The sequence below is a fragment of the Pan troglodytes genome, chromosome 5 (assembly GCF_028858775.2).
Source record: "Pan troglodytes isolate AG18354 chromosome 5, NHGRI_mPanTro3-v2.0_pri, whole genome shotgun sequence".
Taxonomy (NCBI): domain Eukaryota; kingdom Metazoa; phylum Chordata; class Mammalia; order Primates; family Hominidae; genus Pan; species Pan troglodytes.
In genome coordinates, this window is record NC_072403.2 from 64218067 (window position 1) to 64230816 (window position 12750).

The 12750-nt window shown below is 39.0% G+C and overlaps 1 pseudogene; it reads right to left on the reverse strand.

Moving 5' to 3' along the window:
- Positions 1–10809: 10809 nt before the first annotated feature.
- Positions 10810–12173, reverse strand: LOC100611758 (histone-binding protein RBBP4-like; annotated as a pseudogene).
- Positions 12174–12750: the final 577 nt, after the last annotated feature.

A 12750-nucleotide genomic window follows, 5' to 3' on the forward strand; every position in this document is an offset into this window, starting at 1 on the left:
TTCTTTCTATACTTCACTATTTAATTATCAAAAAAATGAGTTTTTAAATAAAATACATAGGGAAAGTTTCTGATAAATAAAATGTCAACTCATTGCAATATGAAACAAGGCCCCTTATTTTAAATTTCGCTTGAATAATTTGAAATATCAACCAACTGAACTAAATAGATGTTCCCTTCACTGTAGCAATGTTGAAGGCATAGTTTAGTATATCTAACTAGGAGCTGACTTGAACAAACATTTTAGCTAGTTATAGTAAGGAAAAATTTAAAAATAGCAGCTTAGCAGAGAATCTGATAAAACCAAAATACCACCTTGGTATGTGGCAGACATGTTCTTGTATAAAAACACTTTATTGTACTTTATAAAGTACAAGGCAATTGTACTTTATAAAATAGGGAAATAAAAAACATTGTAGAGTGAAAGTCTACAAGATGCATGTATATATGTAGCGGGAAAAAAGTCACTAAAAGCAGTTGATACTGGTTAAAAAATGAAGCTACCATAATTTGAAGAAAAATTAATTAGTAGTTCACAAGACAAAAACGAATAAAGGCTTACTTGGAACACATGAAACCCATGAAGTTTATGGTGAGATGGAACACATATACTATGTTTTTATGAAATCCAAAATCAACAGGAATAATCACTAGAAAATTAGGGGTGTAGGAAAGTGGGATTATGCTTAAGAATCCACTTACAAACTGACTATCATCTAAATCTCTCTCCTTCATCTCCTCAATAAGATTTGACAATTATTTATGTAGGTAATAAAAGGTACATGAATGAATGTACAATAATAAGTCATGCATGATTATAATTTGCCACTCATTATGTTAAGTCCAGCACATTTGCTTAATTCTTTCATCAACTCTATGTAGTAGACATTATTAACATCTCCCTGTCACAGATGAGGTAACTAAGGCTTAAAAGAAAAATAATGTTTTAATTGTCCAACTAGAAAATGGTAAAACCAGGACTTAGATACAATTTCATCTGACTCCAAACCTCTGCTCTTAACCATTGTGATGTGCTATATAATTAATGCCAGTAGATATTTATATTGGAATGTCAAATTAATTATTTGTATCAACTTTTCCTCATTGTGACTGCCTTTTGCACAATACTTCAATTACCTTACATCTAAATTAATCATAAATTAAATCATTAAGAGCAAATATAGTGACTAAGTTAGAACTACACTCCCAAAATGTTTCTAGTTTGGAATTGGTAAGTTAGAATTTTCACGAGAATTAGAAAGTGGAAATGAATGTCAATCATGACTCTCAGAAGGTCAATGTGAGTTAGATGCAAAGATAGACTGGCATGGAGTTGGCAGCAGGTTTCAGTTGGTCCTGGTTCTCTACTCCGCATCCACGTCTTAACAACAGCAGTCCCAGGTCCACCCCCAGACTCTTGGTAGTGAATGCACAGAGGCCTTAGTTACCCAGAGTCACAGCTCCCCATGGACTTTTCCATGAACTTTCCCTTCAGCCTCATTTTGGAAGTTGGAAATACTTTGCAAACTTTTCATATTAACTGGTTGCTGATCTTGCCTCTCACCCTCCAATGCCTTATTGGACCTTCTCTTTTCCAGCTCCTACCACAACTGTAGAAATTCTAATTCCTATAATAAATCTCTTATCTCATAACTCATTAGTGGTTCTGTTTCTGTGATTGAACCTTGACTAATGCAACAAGTATAACCTTTTAAATAAAACATAAACTTATGAAAATAATGTCAATGAAATATATTTTTTTTGGTTACAAGGAAAAGAATATCCAAACCAAACTGATTTTTTTAAAGTGAAGTAGGGGCATTTATTGGCTCATGGAACTTAGTAAAAGGACAACAATAATTCTGAGCACAGCTTGATCTAAGAGCTCAAACCGTGTCAGCAGGACCATGTCTCCTCATCCAGATTCTGCTTCCTTCTGTGTTGGTTCCAATCCCAGGAAGCCACTCCTATCATGCGGACAGAAGAGAGAATAAAATGGCCACCAGCAGCCTCAGACTTACATTCTTTACTTCTCAACGAAAGCAGAAATGAAGAGCTTCTCACCTATAACAGGTTGAACAAAAGTCCTGGACCTTGATTCCATTGGTCCAAATTAGGTCAAATGCCTATCTGTAAATCAATGCCTATGCCCAGGAAGAGGTAAGCTTTATAGATGGGCTCAGGCTGCAAGCCAAGCTCAACACCAACCAGATGGCATATAAAAAGGAGAATGGAAGCCTGACAGATCCACAAGAATATCCACAAGTGTCAGATATCCCTTTTGTAAAATCATACAAGAAATAAACTAAAATAAGAAAATGAACTTAGAGAAGCATCACCCCAGGTTTACTTATTTTATCTTGGTAATTACTAAATACTCTGCTTTACTTGGCCATGTAGCACTCACTATAACTTTACCCTGGTGTCTGTGACACTGAGGAAAAAATGCCAAGAAATCTACTATTATCCAAAGAATACTGATTAGATCGGGCCTTGCAGAATGTCCTTTAAAAAAATCAGCTTTAAAAAACACCTTGTAGTAACTGTCAAATTTCCAATCATGCTTCCAGACAGATCAGCATTTGTGGTAGGAACTGTTCTCGGTTTTTATTAAAAATCTCATTTGCCAGTAGGTTCATATATTTTTTAGATGTCTCGCCTAATTTCTTTCAACTCTGTACATATCACATATTTTTCTTAGCTATAATTAGTCACTAAGACTTATTAGCATAGTAGTAGTTCCAAGAAACTCTAAACTACAAGTCAGCGTGAATTTTTGCTTTTATGTATTTCTTGACACTCAGGGTAAGTGTTTCGTTTCTTCCCCCTGGAATAAGGCACACATCAGGTTTCCTCTTTTCACTCCTTGAGGATAACTATTATCATTAGGAGGGAACATTAGAATAATTCTTAAAGTAACACATCAAAAGGATTTGGTTGTGTTTAAGCAGTCTCTCAATTCTTTGACTATAGTGTAGCAAAACTTTCAGGCATCAGGAGAAAAAAAAAGTTAAAACAAACCCTTTATTACCAGCTGCTACATTTGGAGGTGAATCCATAATACTAACTGACAACTTTTCATATGAAATTCAAAGAGTCTGAAGTTTCCTTTTTGTATTCCCTGAATATCTGTTCTCTCCACTTCAAAGGACTGTCTGCTGCACAGCAAGGAGAGGTGGCTCATACACAATGGCACTCCTCTTCTGTTTAAATCATACCTTTCAGCAGTTCTGGGGCTACAGGCAATGATAAAAGGGCACATGGCTTTGATTGTTTATTCTTCAATAGCAAAGGCAGAGAAGCACCATGAACAAGGGCAAAAACTAAAGAGATAAGCAGGCTAGGTTCTAACCACTGCTCTGCCACTTAGTCTTGTGTGTGACCTTGAACAAATTATTTAACTTCCAAATTACTCCTGTCCTCATTTGTAAAATGAATATACAGTTGTCCCTTGGTATCCAAGAGAGATTGGTTCCAGGACCCACTTCCCTACCTCCCCATACCAAAATCTGCGATGCTTAAGTCCCTTATGTAAAATGACGTTGTATTTGCATATAACCTATACACATTCTCCTGTATACATATTTTTAAATCATTCTAAATTACTTATAATATCTAATACATTTTGTATTAGATAGGAAGAAAATGTAAAAAGTATTGGACAAGACATCAGAGAAATGCAAATCAAAACGACAATGAAATATCACTTCACACCCATTAGGATGGTTATATTAAAAAAGACAGATAAAAACAGGTCTTGGTGTGGATGTGGAGAGATTGGAACTCTCCCATACTGATGGTGGGAATTTAAAATGGTACAACTACTTTAGAAAACGGTCACACAGTTCTTCAAAAGGTTAAACATAGTGTTATCATAGGGCCCAGCAGTCTCACTCCTAGGTGTATACCCAAAAGAAATGAAAACATGCCCACACAAACACTTGTACACAAATGTTCATAGCAGCATTATATATGCTACCCAAAAAGTGGAAACAGCCCACATGTCCATCAACTGATGAATGGATAAACAAAATGTAGAATATCCATACAATGGAATATTATTCTGAAATTAAAAGGAATGAAGTGCTGATACATGCTGCAACATAGATGAACCTTGAAAACATTACACTATGTCAAAGGAGGCAGTCAGAGAAGACCACATATTATGTAATTGCATTTATATGAAATGGTCAGAATAGGCAAAGCTATAGATAAAAGCAGGTACCCAGTTGCTAGAAACTGGGGTGAGGAGAAAGAGGAAATGGCTGCAACTGGGTATACGGTTTTGGGGGAGGTGAAGAAAATTTTCTAAACTTAGATAGTAGTGATGGTTGCAGAACTCTGTGAATCTACTGAAAATTATTCCATTGTACATTTTAAATGGTTGAATTGTATGATATGTGACTTATATCTCCATAAAGCCATTTTAATAAAAATGTTGTGTGTTGTAGGCAGAATAAACTGCCTTCACCCAAAGTGTTTTTCTTTTTGTCACTGTTCGATATTTACTTTTCCAATATGATTTCATAGGCTTGGGAAAGGCCTTTGTGTACCAAAAATGTCTCCTGCCCTTACCCTGCTCCTGCTTCACTAGTTTATAAAATTATACCTTATTAATTTCACTCCTTCTGCTGAAGGCTTTGCTTCTAACAAATATTCAAAATAGCTCAAGGAAAGATTTCTCACTGAGCTTTATCAACCATGTGCTATTTAGTATGAATGAGTTTGCCAGATCTTTTGCTGACATCGGAATTTGGTTGAAGGCAAACAGAATGAGAATAAACTGCCAAGGGATGAAGGAAGAGGGCATTCTAATGAAAAGAGGGTACGCATACATTTTTTTTCATCCCTTAATGTTTTAACAGCAATGATCCTACTGCCTACCTGTCTTTGCTAATACCCTGATATGTCTCCTGTGTTTCTCTGTTTTCTCATCTACTGATTCATACCATCTCTGTATCCTGCAGGACCTGATTCGAAGGTCACTTATGCCAAAGCCATGATTGTTTAAAGTTACTACTTATGTTTCTATTTCCTATGCTTTTGGTCCATATCTTTATTTATTTTAATTTGAGATTACACTGAAACTTTTTCAAGCTGCTTCATATATACGAGTTTTGCTCTTTAAATAAAATATTAGTTCAGCAACAACGTGACTATGTCACAGATTGTGGATAGGTTTTGTTTAGAGAATCAATTCCAACCGATGGTCAGGAGCTGTCTGAGAAGGACTCCAAACCTTTCTACCCTCAGCAAGGAGGCATACTGTGATTGACTAGCTATGCCTGCAATTAACACAGGAGGGAGTAGAGAATATGCGTGCCACTCCTCATTGTTGTAACTCCTTAGACAGCCCTTTGTTATTTGATACTTCCCTCTGCCTTACAATCAGACATGAGTTTTACCTACACAGTAGAAAAACTTTCTTCGTTTTTGCACACCAGCGTGGGCTGTCTTGTTAGATCATTTGCTAATAATCCTAACACTCTGTACTCTATAACATTATGTGACACTACAATATTTCATCTATTATTTTGTAACACTACCTATGTGACTTAGATCGTCTAACCTCCATGAATAAGAAAAATATTTTTTAATATATATACATGACATATGGCATAGCACACACTGTTGTCTGGCTAACCAGCATCCATCCCCTCAACCCTCCTTCCGAAAACAATTACAATGTTGCTTCCTTATCCACCCTTTCCCGTGGGTCCAGGTGATTCAGGGGATGTTGGGGCTACTACAAGGCAAAGCCTCGAAGCCAAACTTGACAGTTCTGTTCCTCTGCCTGGGGTTGGTTTAAGCCAGTAATATGATGCAACTCTGATGGGAAAGGAGATTGCTGCTGGATTGGGGGCATCTGGGAGAGTCCCCCTCTCCCTCTTTTCAAGACTCACAGAAATAGATGTTCTCTTTTTTCTCTGGACATTGTTGTGTGTGGATACTAGGCCTGGAACTGCTATACCCTTCATGCTATGAGGCTAAGAACAAGGTCTGTCCGCAGAGGAGGGTGAAACAGAGAAAATGACAAAGAGGCAGAGCCAGAGTCATGACAGCCTGTACCTGGGGTATGCCAACTTGCCCCATCACTGGGCTTCTTAAGAGAGGTAATAATTCTGGTACTTTTTAAACCTACTTGATTCCAGTTTACTGATACTTCACCTTAGTGATACGTGTGGTAATTCCAAACTATAGTTACACCTATATATTTGATAGCACAGACATAAACATTTATCATTAACTGCAATAACCCAATCTGGTTCAACTTTGCATAATAAAGTGGGAAGTTATTTCTTGGTTGCCATGGACCCCAAGGTGGCAAGTTATGTAACCTGAGCATACCCAGATGAACCAAGCATGCAATCATGGGCAGAACCTAAGTGCTCAGACCAAGGAATGGTGACTGAATGAAGAAGCAAACACCACATGGCATGATCCAGGTCCAATCAGACCAAGCCCTGTGATCACCTCATGGCATAGTCCAATCAATGCACACCTCCCGGCACCACCCCATCACAAGATCCAATCAGATCACACTTCATTACCCTCTGACTATAAAATTTGCCCAATCTCCATCTTGGAAAGACAGATTTGAGCCTGGCTCATGTCTCCTTGCAGCTGCCTGGTAATAAATCTTTCTCGCTACAAAACCCAGTGCTTTTGTGTTTGGCTTTCCATTGCACACAGGCAAATGGACACAGTTCAGTTTAGTAACATGTCTCTGTGTGTGTGTGTTTGTGTGTGTATGTGTGTGTAATTTCAGATGCTCTTTATAACAATTTTATAAAGCAGCTATTTTACAGGAATTATCATCTTGAATTAAAATATAAAGAAACTGAGCCTCAGACATGCCAGAAATCACACAATTTGTTAGTGCCATGCTTCATTCATTCATTCATTCCTCTAGGCCCTCCAGCCTGGATCTAGGGTGGCATTATTGAGCAATACAATTATTTGTTTCATCCAAGAAAAACCAAATGCATTATTTGTGCCAGGCATTCATCTAAGGACTGGTGACACACCTGAAGATGACACACCTGCTGTCATGAAGCTTTTAGTTTGTAGGAAAATATATGTGATAACTATTGGGAGAAAATGTTACACAATTCAGGCCGGCTGTGGTGGCTCACACCTATAATCCCAGTAACTCTGGGAGGCCGAGGTGGGCGGATCACTTGAGGTCAGGAGATCAAGGCCAGCCTGGCCAACATGGTGAAATCCCCTCTCTACCAAAAGATACAAAAATTAACCGGGTGTGGTTGTGGGTGCCCGTAGTCCCAGCTACTTGGGAGGCTGAGGTGGAAGAATTGCTTGAACCTGGGAGGTGGAGGTTGCAGTGAGCCGAGATCACGTCACTGCACTACAGCCTGGGTGTCAGATTGAGACTCTGTGTCCAAAGTTAAAAAAAAAAAAAGAAAAAAAGAAAATGTTACACAATTCGAATGGTAATATGTCCTATGAAGGAAAAGGTCTTAGATTGTTTAAGAGAACCTTAAAGTATGTTAAAGAGTAACCTCATCTGGACCAGGATGTTAGAGTTGCCCTCCCTATGGAGCTGAAGATAGGAAGAAGTTAGTTGTGGGAGGAGGAGGAGTTGGTTGGAAAGCATTTCAGGGAAGAAGAAACAGTGTGTTAATATGAGTAAGGCTCTAAGGCAGGAAGGAGCTTGGTTCTCTCCCTGAACCAAGAGAAAGCCAATCTGCCAAAACATTATGTACCCAGGGATGTGGACATACCAAAGACAAGGTGGAATGGGCCAAGAGTATTAAGAACCTGAAGCCACTGAAGAGTTTTAATTAAGGAAGTGATGGGATTGGATTTACACTTTAAAAGATTTGGAGAGAGGCTAAAGAGGAAGGGAATATATGAGTTTATTGAAGAATAGGCAAGAAATGATGGTGACTTAGACAAATTAATTAATTCATACTAAATGCTTCCGCCACACAAATCCTCCCTGCTGTCCAAAGTCCTGTGTAGCTCCTATCCTGGCAATAGCATAATCCATAAACCTTTATGGCATTGGGATTCAACTGTCTTTCAACCCAAGAGAATGAATAAGAGTCACAGAGAAGCATTCCCCTGGAGCCTGTCACAAAAGCATATGCCTTAATTTACAGGTCACACTGTGTTCTTATAAAATTATTTTTCATGAGTTTGCAATACCGGTCCTCTCATGCACAGGGCTCCTGTCAGAGACCCCTCAGACCTAGGTGTAAGGAGAGAACGTGCTGAACAGCACAAGGATTTATCGTTGGAATAGTTCCATCCAAGATAAACTGATTGCTAAGTGCATGCTAACTGGATGGATTAAGCTGCTATAAAAAACAAGATTATTAAATATAAGCCAGTTAAATGTTGAGGAACAACTATCACAAATGACAGCCTTAGTTTAGAATAACAGACTCGCAGCCCTTCTTTTTGTTTGCAATTATATGGCAGATTCAGTTTTATATTAAGCATATTGCTAGTTTGTGACAGAACAGTCAACATCAGGGGACAGGGTGAGGATGGGGGCTGGGTGGCTTCTCTAGAGCCCATGCAGGAGGAGTGTGGCAGAGGGAACCCACCTGCACTGCCTGTTACTGGTGGAGGGTGTCCAGGTTCTTGGCTTTTTGAACAAAGAATTGGACAAAACACACAAACAAAGCAAGGAAAGAATGAAGCAACAAAAGAACAAAGCAGGGATTTATTGAAAATGAAAGTGCACTCCACAGGGTGGGAGCAGACCCCAGCAGTGGCTCAAGGGCCTAGATACAGAATCTTCTCAAGTCCAAATACCCCCTAGAGGTTTCCTACTGGCTACTTGGTGTTCACCCCAAGTAAATGAAGTGGTGGTAATCAGTCCGATTGGTTGTGGAAAGCAGAGGCTGAAGTAAAGTTACAAAGTTACACTCCTATGCAAACGTCTAATTGGTTGCAAAAAGCAAATTTCAATTTCCCATCTGCCCTGCAGAAAAGGTGGGGGTTTACAAAAGGTGCTGCCTCTGGTCTTTTTGTTACTTAGGCTTGGAAAGTTAGGGGTTTCCTTTCAATTTAGTTCTAGGAAGTCAGTGTGAAATGGCCTTAGCTTCCCTGCCTCCAGACCCTGTTCTCCCACCTGTAGCAAAGGCCTCCAGGTGCTTTCACTTGAGAATGCAGTGGACCCATGGCCAGAGGCAGTGGCTGCAGGAGCCAAGGCTTGGGGGTGCCTGAGGGTCACATAGCTGTTGCCCCCATGGTGTGTCGGGTACAGCCATTTCATAACCAGTGAGAGTAAGGGTGTTTGCCTGCACCCCCTTCACCAGACCATCCTGATTCTTTCATTTTTATCTTTTAATTATTCTCTCTGCATTGTACGTAAAATTCTAAAGGTTTTTTTCCAATTAGATTTTATGCAGCGTTGATTCTGAACCTCAGTGCTTCTAAAGATCTTCAGTTAAAATTCAGTGACTATGGTTTTGTCTTTAAAATCCTTGTCTCATCCAGCTCTTTCTCCCTCTCAGCAAGACAGCCTTTCAGCTGAAACTGTTATGAGTTCATCTTTGGTCGTCTCTCTTTTTGCAGAGTCATTTAAATTTTTAATAATTGAGGACATAAAGAAGATGCATATTTCTGTTTTCTGTGGAATGCTTATCTTTTATACCTAATATTTGGTATAAAATTTTTTTATTTGCTTCCTTAACACTGCCCCCACCCCACCTTGTCTTTAAAAAGGAGAGCCAACATATACTACAAATGGTCAATAATAATGAAATGTGTTTAACAGTGATATATCAAGTTCAGATTAAGAAAGAGATGTACTTACTCCAAGTCTCAGAGAATGTAGAGAAGCAGGGGTTTGTCTTTCTTTCACTGACTGTCCATCTTCGCATATCCTGGCATTGAATCAACACCTTTAGGTTCTCCAGAGGTCAATGGTTCAAAGTGTACAGATCCCAATGCTAGAGGAAGGATCACATATTATATCAGTATTATGATAAGTCCATGACTCTGGTGTAAACCTGATGTCATACTGTGTATTTTGTAGAGTGATATACTTGCACATATGACACCTAACTCCTAAGTTTTAATGAGATCACTTAGCACTTTCAATGACTTACTATTATCTTTTTTTAAAATCAAGGATTAATTTAATTTTTAAAACAAATACAAGTTATTGATTTACTCTTCTCAACTTGACAGTCTACCTGTAGTATAACTGTCAGGTAAAAACATACATCTTTACAACTTGGCACCCCCAAGTAAAAACAAGCAAACAAACAAACAAACACACCATTTCACAGAAAGGAAAGAAACAACATGAAAATAGCTCAAGAAATACAGTAACGAGCAAAAATATATGGGGAAAGAGGAACGTGTAGTTTTGACTTAACTGAAGAAACCAAGAGGAAACTGGTCTACGTATGAAAATGTGCATCCTGAAAGTCAGGTGTCAAGATTTTCGAGTAGGCATCTATATGACTTGAATCTCCCCTATTTCCTGAATAAAAGTGACATCTTTCAGTATTTATACTTCATGGCTCAGACACCTACCTCATTTGGTTCTGTTCCTTACTTACTCTAGCCTTTACTTAAATGAGTCTGAAAAACTTGGGGATATAGCATAAGAAGAAAAATAATCACACATAATATTCCCCTTTCTGTAGCTACTTTAGACCTGGGTTGTTACTAGAAAATTCCTGAAGAAAATTTCAATGTAAGTCTGCGGCTTTGCTGAATCAAACCCCCCCGCCATTAATATTTAAAAAACACCCACTGTTTGGGCTAATAGCATTATTGGTGGTACCTATTATATAGAGGGATAGCTGAACAAAGTCTGTGTCTTGAAACCAGTGTTGAATCACTCTCAGGGTTGAGAAGAAAAAAGGGGAGTCTAAAATCACAAGAAGTAAAGACATATCTAGGACTCTTGTCCTTCTGGATCCACGCTTCCTTCAGGGTCTTCATTGTTGTAAATGTTCTCTGCCATTTGCCACACTTGCATAATATTGTCTTCTGGTACAGAACAAATCACCCAAGGTTCGTTGGGATTCCCGGAGAAATCAGGTATCTTGGCAGTGTGACCACCATGAATAAACAATAACTCTGGTGGCCTGTCTTTTTTATCTTCTGGGGATTGTTTTTCTCCAATTTTACTTAAATCCCAGACATTCAGTCTGTGATTGGTACCACTGGAAGCCAAAATAGTCTCATTGTGAGGTGACCACTGAACCTGGAATATTTTATCCTTAAGTAATTCAAAGGAATGCAACTTAAGTTTCAGATTTCTCAGATCCCGCAAGGCAACAGTCTTGTCAGCGGATCCTGTGGCAAGAATGAACTCACTATAAGGATTGAAAGAGAGGCAGCAGTGTGAGCATCATTTCAGCAGTGTGAGCGTCAACTGAATGGCTTGGTTTGGAAGCACTGTTTGAACAAGTATCCCAAATCATAAGTTTCTGATCATCAGCAACGGACCCAAACAGAGACTCATGGAGCAGATGCCAGGAAACATCTTCTACTATTGCTGTATGCCCTGTAAAGATGGTCTTCACATCCACCACTTTTTCCCTCCTTTGGGACAGCACTGCTGTCCCACAGGCAGCTGGTGTGGTCATCTGAAGCACTAAGTAAGTGCCCACAGAGATTTGGGTTCCAAGAAAGCCAATAGCCTTCCTTCTGATGTCCACAGAGACACAAGTCTGGATCGCACTCTCCAGAAGGATCTGGTTTAGAAGGGTGTTTTGTATAGTCAAAGACAAGAACATCACTGGAAGGAGTCTTAGTTGAGATGATACAAGGGTTCTGGGGCATATAACGGACCTTGTTCACTTCTCCTTCATGGTTGATCTTGATTTCTATTTCAATTTTTCCTCTAACTGAATAAAAACCTCCAAATTCTCCTTTCTCAGTGTTGTAGTGTGACGCATCAAACTGAGTGTCATCATTAGGGAGTTGCACACTGGCTATAACGAGATGGTTTTGTTCATCCAATGTGTATGTCCCCAGGACAAGTTGATGAATGCTGAAATCTTTCCCTTCTGGTCTGGTTACATCTGGAAGCCACTGGGCAGTTAGGCTGGGCCACTCCAGAGCATGGGTCAACACCAAATCATAAAGAAAAGGGGTGTTCTTTTTCCATTTTTTGTACTCCTCGTTGATCACTCGTTCTTCCACTGCGTCGTCAAAGGCTGCTTCCTTCTCGGCCATGGCAGGCAGGCAAGCTGGGGGAATCCTGGGGTCGAGCGTTGCAGGTGAGGGTGGGGGCACTATTATCTTTTAATTTAGTTATATAAAGGTTTTTTGTTTTCTTTTGGATGTTTTTGGTTTACCATTGGTTCCTTTCTTTTTCCTCTACTATCTTGGAGTAACTGTTCTGATGTGGGTATTGTTTACTGTATTTCAAGTACAGTTAGTTGAAGTAACTGTTCTGATGTGGGTATTGCAAGGTAACATTTACTAACTATTGAGGAGATTGTAAAATATTTTTTCTTCATTCTTAAAAATCAGTAATTTTACCATGATGTGCTTAAGTGTGTGTCAAACATTCCTGGATTTAGTGAGCCCTTTTAATAAGAGAACTGAAGATTTTCTTTAGCTCAGGGAAACTTTATCTATTATCTGAAACATTATCACATTTTATTCTATCCCCCCACCCCTACCACCCCCAGCCACCTACCCTTTGTGATCTGCCCTTGAAGCCCCTTTTCTCTTATTTGCCCTTTTGGGACCTGAGTTAGTGACCTAAAAGATTTTAAAAATCCTTGTGTTAAATTCATTTACTGAA